Source organism: Patiria miniata, unplaced genomic scaffold (assembly GCF_015706575.1).
Source record: "Patiria miniata isolate m_02_andy unplaced genomic scaffold, ASM1570657v1 HiC_scaffold_19, whole genome shotgun sequence".
NCBI classification, from domain to species: domain Eukaryota; kingdom Metazoa; phylum Echinodermata; class Asteroidea; order Valvatida; family Asterinidae; genus Patiria; species Patiria miniata.
Window position 1 is genome coordinate 14,566,004 of NW_024037057.1, and position 17,655 is coordinate 14,583,658.

Here is a 17,655-nt window from a genome sequence, read left to right on the forward strand (position 1 = left end):
GAAATAACTCAAAATAATCTTGTAGCCATATTATTGAGACGGTAAAGGGACACATCACGTGTCATGTTACATGGGATCTGCATGGGGACTCTGTGAATATTCAAAAATTCAATCATTCAATCAACCATTCCTCAACTGTTACTTTAACACATAAGTGAATTCCAATGCTTGACCAGGCATACGTTAAATAGCACTGCGAGGGAAATCGGCTGCACATTTAGCGAATAAGATTGATGATAAATTAAAAGGAAAACAGGATTGCGGATGTGCCTCCGATTTCGCGCTAAAATGAAATGTCAATAACACTAAATGCAGTGCACATTCGGGAAATCGTACGCTGATTTTTTTACGACTGAATGCACTTTCACGGAAAAAGAATTATCATTTGTTAAATATAAACAGAGATTTGGAACGTTCATTTTATTTCGCACGAAAACAAATGCTTCTTTCACAAATTCGTGTACACATTTTCCGAAACATTGTCCGGGAAAACTTATATTACTAAATGTTCACTTCTGGTTCTTAATTGAAAAAAAAAGAAAGGATACTGCATTCAAATACCGATGGTGTTGCCAGATATATTGGTGGTGTCAACGTTTGTTCCACGGCATGCATACATGTATGGCCAGGTATGTATTACAGGTACCTGATGGAGGTTCCGCCCAAGGCTTCTGCCAGTCTTTGGTTGATTGTTGCACCCCCCCCCTTCGCTCAGACGCTGAGTTACGATAGGAGTACAATTGTTCAAAAGCAATAAATGGATTGCTAAAGCTTCTAAATTGATTATCAAATTGCCTGATAATGCATCGTTGATTTCAACACTCTCCGGGGCTATGGGCATGCACCGGGACCCCCTCTCCATCAGGGCATGCCTTCGGCTCGCCTTCACTCAACCCCCTTCATCCCCCCCCCCTTCCTGAAAGCTTGATCCGCCCCGCAATTAGCTCATGGACGCACGATTCGGTATTTGAAATACATTCTTCACCTCTACTTGAGTTCCGATTCCCTTGCTCCGTTCAACCCCCAGCCCCCTCCCCCGCCCCGCCCCAACCCAACCCTGCCCCAATGTGACTATGGAACCTCAAATTTCATCTTGTGTTAGGTCTTCGGTCTACCACCTGCGAAACATTCGCAGAATCAGGGAGTACCTGAATCCACAAGCAACAAAGCTGCTCATTCATGCACTAGTATCCTCACGTCTAGACTTGTACAATTCCACATTATTTGGGTTACCTCAACGACAGATCAAGAGACTGCAAAAGGTGCAGAATACAGCTGACGTCTTATCTCCGGTTCCCGGTCTTCATCACATATCACACCAATCCTCAAGCAACTACACTGGCTCCCCATCAAACAGCGACTTCAATACAAACTTGCCATGACAACCTCTAAGGCAATTACCGGTCAATCTCCACTGTACATCTCGGAGCATTTTCAAACTAATGTTCCCCGCCGTTCAGGTCTTCGCTCCAGCAACATCCACATGTTGTCGGAGATCAGATCGAGACGGTCATGGGGAGACAGGTCACTCGTAGTAGCTGCACCACGAGTCTGGAACACTCTCCCAAGAGACATCCACGAATCTTCATCCCTACAGTGTTTTAAGTCAAATTTGAAGACTTTCTTATACACCAAAACCTTCTCGTGATTTGATTAATACTTCATTCATTGATTGGAACCTTTTTTCCTCCAATTTTTTCCTCTGATGTGCGCCTTGGGTGTCCTGTTTCTGGACAGATATGTTGCGCGGTATAAATGCGTATTTATTAGTATTGTATGTTCTCTTGCCGACTTCCCTGGGGGGACGTCTTCAAATCAGGCATGTCTCCAAAAACTTACCTAAAAAAAAAAAACGATTCTGTATGGGTGCAGATCTAGATATGCATCCCAAAGTGGCCACGTTCACCAAATCACGATTTGTATGATCATTTTCGTCTCATAGCAGAGAGTTGTGTAACCCCTTAACTTCAGGGTTGGTGTGAAACAAGGGTTCCAGCTCTGCATCGGTCTTTGCGCTTGTGTTTCTGTCATTTTGGGATTAAAATGGACCTTAAAGTCGTTCTAATTTGGAACGAAGCAGATACAACTTTTTTTAATATGAGATTGGCTTCAGGAGTAGTTTTGGGTGTGATAATCTTTGGAGACAAGAGCAAAATTATCCAAAAGAACAGACAATAAAAGAGATTAAATTGATTTGATGTATATCTTGATCACCGAAGAAAGTTCAGAGTGTTTTCCCCGATTTTTTTTAAATGGGGGTATTCATCATTGCTGCCTATGGGAACTTATTACCTGGTCATGCAACCACAGGCCGTTTTCGATTTTACTTGGCTGCGGCTAGAAGTTACACACGAGTCTCATAGGCTCCTGTGTAATTTCAAGTCGTAGCCAAGTGCTTTGGGGACACGGCCAGTACCGCTCGGAGTGGATTTCGCTAATAGCGCCCGCTACCGGTCGCTTTGGTTTAGAGACGTCTTGGACTATAGCGGCTGTAAATGCGTGAGTTACAGGGTAACAAAATCGAACGTACTCCTTGAACCTAGGCTATTTCACCACTGCTAGTTGTCTCAGCTACTTCTAGTCTTGTCTCTGAGTAGATGTTTATGGTTTGCGACGAACAGTAATGGCACGCCAAAGCAGAAAGATTCATTTTTTTTAATTATCGTTCCACGCACTATCACTACCGTTGTATAAATTATTAATTAGAATATGGAATTCACTTGTGTGTACAAAAGTGAATGCTAAGGTCTATTTGCAACATAGCAGCGAATGATCCAAAGACCCACAAACTTGATGATGGCCACACATTGAATACGATCTATACAGTACACGTTGAACGCCCTACACCTTCACTCATTGATCTTTCTATTGATTTTGACACAGTAGACATTTATTTCTATTTTGATATAAATATGGTGTTTATCACCCACAAGGTCATGGTTTCAAGTGTTTACGTGAACTCGCACAACTGTAAAGTCAACAGTCACATCTAGGACTCTGTGTTCAATCGATGGTTCTTATGTATAACGAAAAGAGCAAAGTCCAGTTTTTACGCCCTAAAATTCAAATCCGGTCCGCACCAGTTGCGTACATTGCAAAGCACTCCAACAACAACCACGGACTAGCTGCAAGCTTAATTATAATTCCTTTCAGGAGCTTAGGAAAAGTTTCAGCCGCCAGAAACGAGACCTTCTGAAAACTGCAGCGGATTCATTCGATAGGCAAGGATTCTGAAGTTCAACGTAGATACACTGCCCGTAAAAGGTAAGAATACTGTGCCTTTGAATACAATTTACATTGCGAAGGTGTAAAAGGTTGTTCTTTGTCATTTAAATGTATTTTTTGAATATTTTTTTATCATGCATATCACAGCGATACAACACGATGCGAATACAACTAGACAGATGCGGTGCGTAAAAAAATGTCACTAGTCAAATCACCACTTTGTGGAGGGGGAGTGCTTTTAGATAGATTGTGAATTATCTATTTCAATAGTGAGATATGCTCGGTTATTACAATATATTTTTGGTGGAGAGGGGGGAATTGCCAAAGTTCCTAAGTCTGGATTCGATTCACTCAATTCTTGATGGCGCTCTCTCCTGTCGTGGCGGCTTGACCGCCTAGGTCTGCAAATGCTATAGAGCCTGAAAGTTCACCCCTGGTGACGCACTTCTGGAATCTTGAATAGGAAAATCAATGTGTAACACTTCTAGAGTTTGCAATGATTTTGGTTCAAACAAAATCCGAAAAAGGGTCTTTGTAATTATAGTTATTAGCAAATAATTCTGTGGGAAGTAATAAATCGAATGCGATATCGTAACGAAAATTACCTCTCACTTCCAATACACATGCGGACTTGTGCACCATACGGAAACATACCCCAACATCGGTGTACGTAGATGAGAAAACCTGAAATTTGTGGCGGTCATCAGGTGAAACTGAAAATGCCACCAACACCAAGATGTCTGTAAAGAATTTAAGTTTCCAGAAACTTAATAAAAGACTTTTGATGGTATTTAGGAAAATATTATAAAACTGACCGTTTACGATTGCACTCATGAATTGCTTAACTTGGCCAACCCCACTCAACTAGAACCCATTGGCCGTAGGTTGGTTAATTTTCTCAAGGTTATGCATTGTCGTTCCCACGCAAGCAGACAATGAAACCACAAGTGCGCAGTGCAAGGAGACCTACGAACGATAATGCCCGATATGGTCGCAAATGAAATACCATGTTACCCATTTCCAAATATCCTAAATTTTACTCGAAGAATACCAAGATAAAATTTCAACGTGAGTGTTTGTAGGGAAAGTCACGGTTAGAAATCATTCGGCCAAAATAGAAGCAGATACAATGGTAACCCGATCTAAAATGCGCATAGGCGGGCCGCGCTGCGCAAGGGCCCGGAAGCTCGCCACGTGACCGTTTTACTTTCAGGGTCTATTGACCAACTAACACACTCGATGATGACCACACACATGTTCAGAATGCTGTAGCACAAACCCATTAATATTGATCTATTGGTTGATTCTGACACACACATTATTTGTATTTGAGATAAATTATTGAGATTATCCTGCTTTTTATGTACAAAGTCACGGTTTTAATAGGTATTTACGTAAAATCACACAACTGTTGAGTCAACATCACACACTGAACTCTGTACATGCAGTCACCGGTTGTTATGGTAACGAGAAGAACAAAGTCTGATTTACGCCCCAAGTACAATACAACTTCCCCGGTCTGCACCAGTTGGGTACATGTGAAATCATTTAACAATAACCACTATACTGCAAGCTTTTGTACTAGGGAGAACATTTCTTTCAAGAGCTCAGAAGAAAATGTAACTGCGCCAGAAAACGAGACCTTTTCAAAACTACAACAGATTCACTCTATGGACAAGGCTTAGACTGAGAGATTTTATTACAAATTATCAAATAAACCACAACGGGAAGCTGACTAGGTTTCCTTTCTTGACAGTCGATTAATTTTGATGTACACAACAGCTACATATACTACAAGCTCAAAATAAGAAGTATTTAATTGAAGTAGATTAAAGTATATACTATAAGTCAATATACTATACACTAAAGTGTTCTATACAATGTAGTACCGCTCTAAAAGGGAAAAAGCTTTACCTTTAATATTGTCTTTGCAGTGTATTGTGAAATATATTTAACGAATGCAGAATCTGTGTTTTCAAGTTTAAGATTAAAATTAATTTATTCAGCCAATGATCAAATAAGAATCACAGGAATTTGTAATGTTGGACTCGCATAAAAGTAGAAGTGACCCAATTTAAAATGCCATACAATTAAAACAATTACCACAAAAACATTAGTACAAATAATATTCAAACAATTCGTCGATCGTACCACGATCTGACCTATCTGAATTGTTGACGAATTTGGGTTTTTAGCATATTCTGGTTATGCATGATGAAATCTTCATTTTCTGAAAATTTCAAATTCATAACTGGCCTAATTAGCTAATTAAGCCGATTCAGCTAATAAGAAATGTCGACCTATCTCTACAAAATGCAAAATTATCATTTCACGAACTGACGCATCGAGATAGGTCACTTCGTGAAACGCGTGATTCCACGAAATGACTTATAGAGTCTGGTACCTGGCACGTATGTTTAAGCCCCATAGACCGTGCGTGAATTTAGTTGTCTTCTCACGCATGCGCAATGGTTTCCTCGGCGTCATCGGCTTGCACACAGCGGTAGCAGACGACGCACTGACGATTGTCTGGTTTTCATGTCTTATAGTCAGGTTGCATACGGTTGGAATCGTGACCGACTGGTCCAAATCACCAAACTTGGCTGATAGATTCTTATAGCCCCAGAGAAGGTATTTGGAAGGGGTGACACCTGAAATTCTTTTGGGAAGAGTGCCTTATTTGCATAAAGCGTTAATCCATGTCATGTAATATATCTATTATCATATTTGGGTAGATTTTTTTAATTTTTGAAAAGTATATTTTGGGAATTTACTTACATATCCTTACTTAAATAACATTTTCTAAAGAATATCGGAGACTTGAAGATTATGAGGACATTATAAAAATCCATTTCCTTTTCCCTCAGATATTATCAAGTAGTTTGGAAACCTCAGTATTGATGAACTTCAAATTCACAAAGTTACTTAATGACACAGTTATCCTAACAAAAATAAATGGGAAATCATGTAAAAAATTAATCATCTTGATATTTAGCCCACAAAAACAAAAAAGGGGAAAATAAAGAGTCCGTAAATTGGGCTAAAAATTACTTGAAGCCTGACGTGGAGGACTTGATCAAGCTCCCCGTTTTTGTGTTCTGGGCTAAATATCACAATGTTGTTGTCCACATGATTTTCCATGAAGTCTTAATCGAGTAACTGTGCCAGTAAGCAACTGGTGAATTTGAAGCTCATCAATACTATTTGGCAAGACTTCTTGATTATATCTGGAGACAAGGTTAATGAGCGCAACTTTAGAGTATAATAGTAGCCATTTTGAATCGTTACTATGTCCTCATACTTATCCAGTCAGTCTTAAATGCTTTAGAACATGTTATTGAAGTAAGGATGTGTAATCCCCAAAATATACTTTTCCAAAAAAAAAATGTACTCAAAAGTGGGAATAAAATGTATACATAGTAGGGATTAATGATTTAAGCAAATTAGGCACTCTTCCCAACAGAATTTCAGGGTCACCCTTTCAAAATATCTTCTTTAAGGCTATAACAACATATTTGCCAAGTTTGGTGCTTTGGACCAGTTGGTCACGATCTTATCAAAAATTGGGTCTAAGCCACCTGACTATCATGAGGGCAAAAGAATATAGGCAGGAAAGTCAAAAATACAGACGCACACTTTGACACATGCTAAGCTTTGGAGAGTCCCAGACGGTGTATAATCTGTGCTCGCTCGGTCCAATATTTGAATATAATTTTGTAAGTCTAGAAGAGAAATCGGTCCTCGGATAGGGCAATCATCACCCGATGAATAGTACATGGAAGCGCACAATATTAGAAACTGTGCATACTTTGGTGACAGCATTGTCTTGGTTCTCGAAGAAGAAAGCGAGGAAAAAGACAATTCATACATTCATAAATCGTAAAACATATTTGTGTTTATACTCACGTAGTATTAGTATACCGGGCGTAAATGATTTTAATCATAAATGGCATAAAGCTAATAATAATTTACTAAATGTGTTAAGTTTTGATATTGTTTTTCAATTTATAACAACAAAAAATGGTCCCAGGTTATTTTGAACCGGGTACATGTGCTAGCAATGTAAATGCGGTGCCAAGGAAGTACCTAGTCAATAGACAACTTTATGCCATTACAACGTTACATAATTATTTTAACCGATTGTGACCGCTTCTCATTAACCGACGCAAACCGCGGCAGCACAAACCGACAATGTTGTGCCCCACGATCACTGCGCAAATATCGTTTCAACTGGTGTGGGTCGTTATTCCCTTGAATTTCGGTTTCATCAAAAACATGTGCATGTATTGAGAAAATCAAATCAACAACGCACACGCGACTCCTGCAGCACATGTGCATGCATGCGAATAAATAAAGCAAACTGTGGCGAGGCGTTGTGAATGAGATCCCGGTTGCGACCGCTAGATGATGGTGTAGGCCTACATGACTCGCTTTTGGTATTTTCAACCTATTTGCACCGCTAGCGACGTAGAGGGCGGATGAGTATACATCAGAAGTTTAATCCGGTGTCATATGAAAATCGGACTCGTAATAAAATCCGACTCTTTTTTCCTTTTTATTGGTTAAACCCTCTCACGTGACCGGTCGCCCTCCTAATTATCTATGCATGAGCATGAGCAATATCACCAATGAGTCCGTATTTCATAAAACCTAAATTCATGCTGCACCGGCTGTGGCAGGGATGAACCATGAGGTGAAGCAGAAGCGGTAAAGTAAAGGAGATTTAAGTTATCCTCTCGAGTTTGGACATAAAAGGTCGCCTGGTTTTTTTGCCCCGCCCACCCTCCTCAGCAAGGTTCGAATCTTTCTTCCCCATAGGCAGGGTGTGCATGGACTTATAAAAAGCCTATAGGGTTATTTGCTTTTCATGCATATTGGTCGTTTCCAATAATACAACGGGTAACACCACTCAAATTCTGTTGAAGTTTCAGCTCAGTGGATAGTACACTTTTCGAGAAAACAAAAACAATACACATGATCGCGACACACGATTTCGTCAATAGCACTCTTTTTTCAAAGGTCAGTTAATATTAACTGATCGTTGGGATTCAACTACAATAAATTTCACGGGGGGTACGGTACTAGTCTATAATCCAAGACTTGGTAAGTTTGTCGATAATTAGTCGGTATTTACTTTTCGGATAAATGCAAATGATATATGCCTTTAACAAACGACATTGGTAATATACGAGACATTTCGATATACGGTACTTTATCACGGATAATTATGAGGGGGAAAAAAGACATTTGGAGTGGGTAAAATAAACGGAAATAAGTTTTGATGTGTTTGATGTTTCCCCTTAAATTCTGTTTGTGTCATTACTGACCTCTTTGCGGCTGGTTTTGTTTGAGAAAACAAAACTGTAGAAAGGACCAAGTGTGGGTAAAATAAACGGAAATAAGTTTTGATGTGTTTGATGTTTCCCCTTAAATTCTGTTTGTGTCATTACTGACCTCTTTGCGGCTGGTTTTGTATGAGAAAACAAAACTGTAGAAAGGACCAAGTGTGGGTAAAATAAATGGAGAAAGGTTTTGATGTGTTTGATGTTTCCCCTTAAATTCTGTTTGTGTCATTACTGACCTCTTTGCGGCTGGTTTTGTATGAGAAAACAAAACTGTAGAAAGGGCCAAGTGCATAAACGGAAATAAGTTTTGATGTGTTTGATGTTTCCTCTTAAATTTTGTTCCTGTCATGTGACTAATTCCGTTTGTCATGTAACTCCCATCTTTGCTGCTCTTTTTTTTAGTATTATCGATACTTGTCACATGCCTCCCCTCAACCTTGAAGTGGCATCATCATCATTGAATTATGTCAACACATACCAGGAAACCAAGTGAAAATAAAATATCTGCATGTGCCTACTTGCACAGATGAGGGTAGACCAACTTCATTATGTACAGTGGCGTAGCCGGGGGGGGGGGGGCGTGGGGGGCGACAACCCCCCCATGAAACCTTGTCGCCCCCAGTCGACCCCCCCCCCCACTGAGATTTTGAGTTTCTAAAAAAAATCATTGATCTACATGACGCCTCCCCCCCCATGATATGTTCTAGCCTCCCCCCCCCCCCAGCCCCCTCCCCCCATCCCCGCATGAAAAATTCCTGGCTACGCCACTGATTATGTATTACACATTAGGGATTAACGATTTATGCAAATTAGGCACCCTTCCCAAAAGAATTTCAGGTGTCACCCCTTCAAAATATCTTCTCTAAGGCTATAACAACATATTTGCTAAGTTTGGTGCTTTGGACCAGTTGGTCACGATCTTGTCAAATATTGGGTCTAAGCCACCTGACTCTTAAAATGTATCCTTCTCACACGTACTTAAAAGATGATTCAAACCAAAAATTATCAGTAGACCAAGTGAACAAAGATATAAATTATCTCTACAGTGTGGTAACGGCGCTAAAAACCTTTTCAAATAAAAAAAAAACAATAATTATGGACAATAAACGTACACAATGAAAATGAAAAACATCATTTGCTTTTGAGTTTGGTTTACACATTTGAACAATTTGCCGGGTTTACCTTAGATCAGCCGTAGTACCATCGGAAAGGATGATAGATTATTTTCATTTTACAGGTGACTTGATGTAAGAAGGAAACCTGTCGCTTGTAAAAATCGTCATTTTTCGAGTAAACCCATTTCGAAAGCTTCGTGCACAAATACACTGGTCCCAGTGCCCTCTTAGGATCGTACTTAACTGCATTTCAGGGCCGGGAACCAGTCAGTTGTAAATCGTTTCAGTTAAATGTATACATTTCCAACGCGTCGAAAGATTACAAAAGGAGCGCCGCGGCGCGTGGCGCGTGGCTAGCCATGTTTACGGGCCAGATTCCAGGGTATGTGTACACGTACGTACGTGCACACTAATGTTACATTCAACGAAAACAAAGTATAACGCGAGACCTTACTTTTCTCATTGAAACGGTTTCCGAATTAAATAATATTTATACATCGCACTTTCCGTGGCATCCTTTACCATTTTTCAGTGAAGACAAGTTTACAGTTACTCGGCAGAACTGAAAAATTATCCCCTAAACTGCGCCTGTTTTGAATTTGTGACCCAATACTGTCGTACTACACGACACGGAAAAACAAAAAAAAAATGCATCAAATACTCTGTTTTTTTGCGCTAAGGTTTGCAAAAGTGACTTTGATTGCCTTAAATTCCTGTCCACGTGAAAAGAAAAATGTATCAAAGTTTGTATTGTTTGCACCCTCATTTATAAAAAATCAAGCTCCGCCCCAAAATGGGCAGGATCCAGGATGGGTCCCGATCTTAAAATGATTTCTAGCCCATTTTGACCCCACCTGCCAAGTTTCATGCTTTTACCACAAAGTGCACGATTTTGGCCAAAAATGGACCTAAGCAGCTCCACTATATGACTTAACGTGAAGAGGTCCGCGCGCGCATGCGCATTTGACATAAGTTATTATCAGCCACAGCGAAATTGAAATTGTTCGTTTCACGAAGTGACCTATCTGGATAGGTCGCCATTCGCGCGCATGAAATATGAACAATTAATTTTTACGAAGTGACCTATCTAGATAGGTCGCCGTTCGCGCGCATGAAATATGAAAATGAAATTTTCACGAAGTGACTTATGGATTTGGCGCCTATTTTGCACCTGGTAATAATGAGTTTTTGCCTTAGAAACAATTTAAAATCATAATTTAACTATCCAACTTTATCATGTATAAAAACTGAGTCAATAAACAATTGTGTTCTGTGTGAAAGTGTGGATGCAAAATAGGCCCAACTTCAAACGCGTTTTTCTCGAAATGACAAAAACTGAGATGGGTCAGTTCGTGGTACGATCGTCGAATTATAATATACATACACATTTTATAAATAAAAAGTTCCTAATTGTTAAAAACCCACACAGCTGATGGTATGAAACTACATGTATTTCTAAAACGGTTGATGTAACCACCGAAATGACGATTTGGGCCTCGTTTGAATCAAGATGCTCTAATAAACCGCCCAGAATTCAGGCCACGCCAGCCAAATGGGTGATAGTAACAAGTGTTCTAACGTTAGCATGTGTTTATTTCATATGCTTGTTTGAAACCATGTCAAGTAATAATGATGACTTTCATTTCCAAAAGCCGCAGCCGGAGGCGAGGGCAAAGTTTCAGAAAATCTCCCAAATGATGTAGAGTGTGTCGTGAATATATGCCTTGATAATAGACCGATCACGTAGATTTAGTGAAAGTTTATAATATTATTATGCCTCAACTTTTAATCTTGCTTTGAATATCAGGCATTTTAGAGACGCAAAGTTAATGTTTCATCGCGGGATGTTTGCCTGTCATTTAGGTAACCTTTTAGAATGTTATGTTGTGTTTTTTGTTGTTGAAAATATGCAAAATGTTGATTGTCCATCCCTATTGTATTTATTATTGACTATAGATATTCACTCTGTCATTGTGTTAATTGTTTTCCATTCTAGGATTGTATTAGTACTGCTTATTTTGCATCAAATATGTGATAAGAATTCAGAAATCATCAATCATACACAGAATCATTTATTCGACACTATAGTTTGGTTTGTTTCGTGAGAATAAACAATAAAGTTATCGTGGGTCATCCCTTTTGTTTGTACTTTTGAGGGGGTTCGGATTGATATTATGTTTGTCTAGACTTCTCAGAGGCGTAGCAAAGGGAGGGGGTGGGGTGGGGCTAGGATAGCTTTCATAGCAAATGCTGTAAGATAGTATTTTCAAAACTCAAGAGGCGCAGCCAGTTGGGTGAGTGGGGGCCGGAGGTGGGGGGGGGGGAGGAGTATGTACCTTCCCCTAATATTTTGGAAAGAGTACCTTTCCCCGTACACACGTGCCCTTTTTTGCAACCAGCTGATAGCCCCGTAATATTTTGTTAAGAGTACGTGCCCATTTTGTTAACGTATTTCCCCCTTTTTTTAATTAGCGGCCTTTTAGGAGTAGAAGTCTTGGGAGCACGTGCAGTTTTGTAGGAACTGGGTGTATATTACAGTAAAAGTATAAAACATTTCGAAAATGGAGCATCATGTCTGATGGCATGTATTCATACTATGTATACGTTTCATTTTTGCATTATGTTCAGGAAAATGCAATGGCTTATTGACATGTGTTGTTCATCGATAAGTTGATCATCAAGTATACTTCGTGAAGAATGCACCTTACAATGACTTTGTATGAATAAAACAACAGAAATAAGGTAAATGTCTATCAAAAAGCAACACTAAGAAGGTGTTTGACCTTAATGCTTAGTTTCCACGTCAAATTGTGAAATGTCAATTCCTGACTCTAATGTTAATTGTGAAACACAAAAATAAAAATGCCTACCTTATACAGCTAACAACTTTTATTTATACATAATAAGGTAATATATGTTGAAATTATCATTGTTTTAATGCGCACAGTTCTTCAAATAAGTCTAAAAATTGGGTGCAGTTTTTAATCGTACACACTTTAAGTCACCAGAAACGAAATGTAATGACAACAACATGATAACGAATGACAAACAACGAATTTACTTTGTCAATTCAACGGCGATTACTTCACGAGACGAATTTCAAAGATTTTGGACGAATCGGAATGCAAACAATTTGAATTATACTGAACCTTAAATGAAATCTAGTGGTAGCTTTTTGAAATTCAAATTGAGAAGTGAGCTTGGTGATGATCGGGGACGAAATTAAAGTAATGATATAGGGAATTCGTGTAATACAAGTGTTAAAATAGCCAGGAAAACCCATATTTACTGGACTGTACCCATGCAAAGGCCGTGTTCGAGTTTACCTGGCTACGGCTTGAAATTACACACGAGTCTATGGAATGTGGCTGCAGCCACTTCTAATAGACTCATGTGTAATTTGAAGCCGTTGCCAAATATAGGTTTTCCTAGCAGAAATAGCATTCGAATTCATCTTGATAGTGGCCAATTTGAAGCGGAGTAGCGCCCTGATGAGGATACTGTCTCCTGCAGGTCTGTTAGCCATCGATCTCTTGCCGTGCCAAGCATCTACATTTGAAATTCTCATGTAACGCCCATGAGCTGCCATGTTGATATTTCTAGTGCTTCAAGCTAACAGTGTGCACGGTGATCAGAGTACTGGCAGAATCTTTTCGGGGACAGTTTTGTATAGCCATACTAGTCTTCCAAATTCTAACAAACAACGGAATGACATAAACCTATTTCGAATTCATTTGCTTAATTTTCACAAATGCCTGCTTAATGGTGAATTTGAATGACCAAACTTACATAGCTGAAAGCTTCGGCGAATTTGGATTTTCGTTTGTGCAATTTTAATTTGAATGTCCTGTTGTTAAAATTGCATGATTAAAAAGTGAAATCGCATGCTTCATGTTAAATTGATTGGTGTTGTTTGCTAATTGAATGTTGATCTCCACATGCATTCAAATTCGTGCGAAAATGAGTGATTGGTCATCAATTTGGCCGCCAAATCTGCTAACTTGGCCGGGAAAACCTATATTGAAGACACTGCCAATACTGCTCGGAGTGGATTGCGCTATTAGCGCCCGCCCTCGGTTGCTTTGGTTTCGGACCTATTGGACGTATGGACAGAGACCGTAGCAGTGAGTTACTGGGTAGAAATATCCTAGTACTCCATTAACATGTACCGTTTTTCACCAGGACTAGTGTCTCAGCTACTTTTACTCTGCGTTGACGATTGCGTGAACTCGCACCACCATTGAGTCAACAGTCCCGCCTAGAGCTCTGCGTTTAATCGCTGGTTTTTATGGTAACGAGACGACCAAAGTCTGTTTTTTTTACGACCTAAAACCCAATCCGGTCTGCACCGGTTCGGTACGTGGCAATTCATTCCAACAATAACCACAGACTAGCTGTAAGCCTATATCATCGGGAGAAAAAATTAGCCGCCAGGACCGAGACCGTCTGAAACCTGCAACGGATTCATTCGATAGGCAAGGATTTTTAAGTTCAACGTAGACACACTGCCCGGTAAAGGTAAGAATACTATGCCTTTGAAAATAATTTACTTTAATTGCAAGTGTCTAAAAGGATGTTCTTCGTCATTTGAATTTATTTTTTGAATTTATTTTTTCATGCATATCACAGCGATACAACACGATGCGAATACAACTAGACGGATGCTGCTTGGAAAAATGTCACTGGTCAAATCACCACTCTAAGGGGGAGGGGTGGTTGAAAGTAAACAGAAATTATATTGCAAAACGGCTGACTTCATTACTTTGTTTCAATTTACTTTTTGGTCCTTTTTGGATGGATTGTGAAATATTTATTTGAATAATGTGAGCGTTAGATATGCTCGGTTATTATTTTTTTTTCATTTTGGTTGGGAGGGGGCGTTGCCAAAATTCCTAAGACTGGATTTGATTCAATAAATACTTGATGACGCCCTCTACGGTCGTGGACACCGCCAAGGTCTGCAATGCTATAGAGCCTGAAAGTTCTCCCCTGGTGACGCGCTTCCTGAACTTGAATAGGAAAATTAACGTGTAAACGTTCTAGAGTTTGCAATTATTTAGTTTCATTGAACATCCGAAAAAGAGTTATTTGTAATATAGTTACTAGCATATCATTTTGTGGAAACTGATAAATCGAAAGAGATATCGTAACGAAAATGACCTTTCACGTCAAAAGTACAAGCAGACTTGTGCACAATACGGAAGCATATTCCACCGTCGGTGTACGTATAGATGAGAACTCTTGAAATTTGTGGCGGTCATTAGGTGAAACTGAAAATGCCACCAAGACCAAGATGTCGTTTAAGAATTTAAGTTGCAAGAAAATTGATAAAGAACTTTTGATGCATGGAATTAGGAAAAGAATCTAAAACTGACCATTTACAGATTGCACTCATGAGTTGCTCAAGCAAACCCCGCTAATCTAGAACAAATTTTCTCAACGGTATATGCATTCTCGTTCCCACGCAAGTAGACGATATAAAAACACAAGTGCGCAGGGCAAGGAGACCTACTAACGATAATGCCGGATGTAAAAGGTCGCAAACGAAATTCAGTTTTACCCATGTCCAAGTGTCTCAATTTTACTTTCACAATACCAAGACATAATTCCAACATGAGTGTTTGTAGAGGGAGGTCATAGTCAGAAATCACTCCACAATAATATTCAGGTTTAAAGGCAACCCGATGTAAAATGTGCGTAGGCGGGCCACGCGAGGGTGTCAGCTCAGCTCACCGAGTGATCTTTCTACTTTTAGGCTCTATTGACCGACTAACAATCCTGATGATGGCCACACACGTTGAGAACGCAGTTTCACCAATTAACCCATTAATTCATCTTTTTGTTGATTCTGACGCAGCAATTATTAATTTTTAGATAAATTTCAGATAATTGTTTTTCTTGTACAAAGTCATGGTTTAATGAGTAGTTACGTCAAATCACACCACTGTTGAGTCATCATCACACACTGAACTGTGTGCATGCAGTCACAGTCACAGTCTGGTTTACGCCCCAAGTACAGTTCAATCTGCTATTCTGCAACAGTTAGGTACATGGCAAAGCATACCAGCAGATCTATGTCATCTCCTTTCAAGAGCTCGATCGGAAAAGTTGTAACCGTCAGAAACAAAACGATTCAAAACGGCAACAGATTCATTCGACGGATAGGCAAGGGTTTCTTCAGTTAACGGTTCACATCAATGTACTGAGATGTAGACTATGTATGCCTCGTGGCATTATCACACAAACATTTGATAGGTCCACGTTTGTTCTTCCGCGATACCTGTAGTCTTAGTTTCAAGACCTTCGTGTATGCAGTTTGACTAGGTCTATAGCGCACAGATATTACAGTAATAAATTAAGAGGGCAATTGTAATGCAACCCTCACTGAATTCGACTATTTCGATCGTCGGAATCGACTCCAACGAAATTGTATAGTGATGCGTGTTGTGATAAGGGGGCAGACTAGTAAATAAATGTCCATAAACCCCAATGGTAAATGCCCCCACTTCAGAAATTCAGAAAAAAATACTCACAACTCTCTGATGTGTTCGAGACACACATCAAATTAAAGCTTATTTCATTATCGTTCATTTTCCTTTCGACATTCGGGTTTTAATCCAATGACTTCTTGGGAGAAATGTCCATCCGAAGAGGATCCCCCCTTAAGATAGTCCTGAAGCCCATCGCCATTTTGAAAAACGATGCCTACACACCATTGCAAAATAGAGCGCTTTAGGGCCTCAATTTCATCCAAATTTTACATAAATACAAGCTCACGGTCCTGTGCACAGCTTCCACCCTTATTCTTGACAAACCCTCAAGTTCATGAACCACAATTTGATACTACAATACGGAAGATTTTGAGGGCATGCAAATCGTGATTTCGCCGGCGTAGACAATTTTAGACTGATTTACTGGCCTGCACCCATAAGTGGATCATTTTCATAGCGCCCTCTTGCGGCAGGTGATCACGACATACCGTCTGAGTGCCTCTTCCATTCGTAAAAAAACGGTGTGCAATAAAGTGATAATCTAAATACCCTTTTAAAGTCGTAATTTTAACGCTTTCTGGTTTCTACAAACATTATTCAAGCTAATTAATGCTCTATAGCAAACGTGTAGATTACATGATTGTAGTCAACATATAAAGAATCTGTATTCACTTCGTTTTATCATGCAGTGAATCCTGCTCGCTACCACGTGCTTGCAAGCACTTACCGTGTAGTAGCACCTTCAATGACGCTCTTATAATATTCCCTCATAAAAACGATCTATTTTGTGAATTAATGTTTTTTTAACATTTCGTTTTTATTCATTGAAAGGATTATTAATATGATGATTTTAAAAAAAATGTTAAACAATTATTTGTTTATTCTTAGAGTGTATTATTCCATAATTTATTATCGGTGATCTCTGGAAAAAAAAAATTGTGTGTGTGTGGGGGGGGGGGGGGGACAGTATAAACTCACCGTCTCACTTTTCGGCATTATTTTATCTTGTCTCGGTTTTCTTTCAAGAACATTGTCACTGCAGTCATAATTTGCAATGCGCACAACCATAAAATACATAAATATACTCATAATCAACAACAAAGCTGGTAGACAAAGAAAATATGACGATTTTTAAAAACAATGTTGAACAATTTTTTTTTCTTAGAGTGTGTTATTCCATAATTTAATATTGGTGATCTCTGGAAAAATATTTTAACTAAACTGCTTTTTTTTGCATCAGATGTTAAGAGAATATAACGATTCAAATCAGACATTGCAAAAGTAAAGTGGTTGTAACATTTTGAAACATATATTAAGAATTAAACAAATGAAAATTGATTGTTCCGCTCTTCATTCAGATTTTATTAATGTAAGTAAATTTTGCCCAAAGCCCAAAATGTAGCAATAAGTTGAGAAAACCAACATTGAACACAGTGTAGTAAGTGCATAGTGTTTTATTTTCACCGAAATTTATTGTAT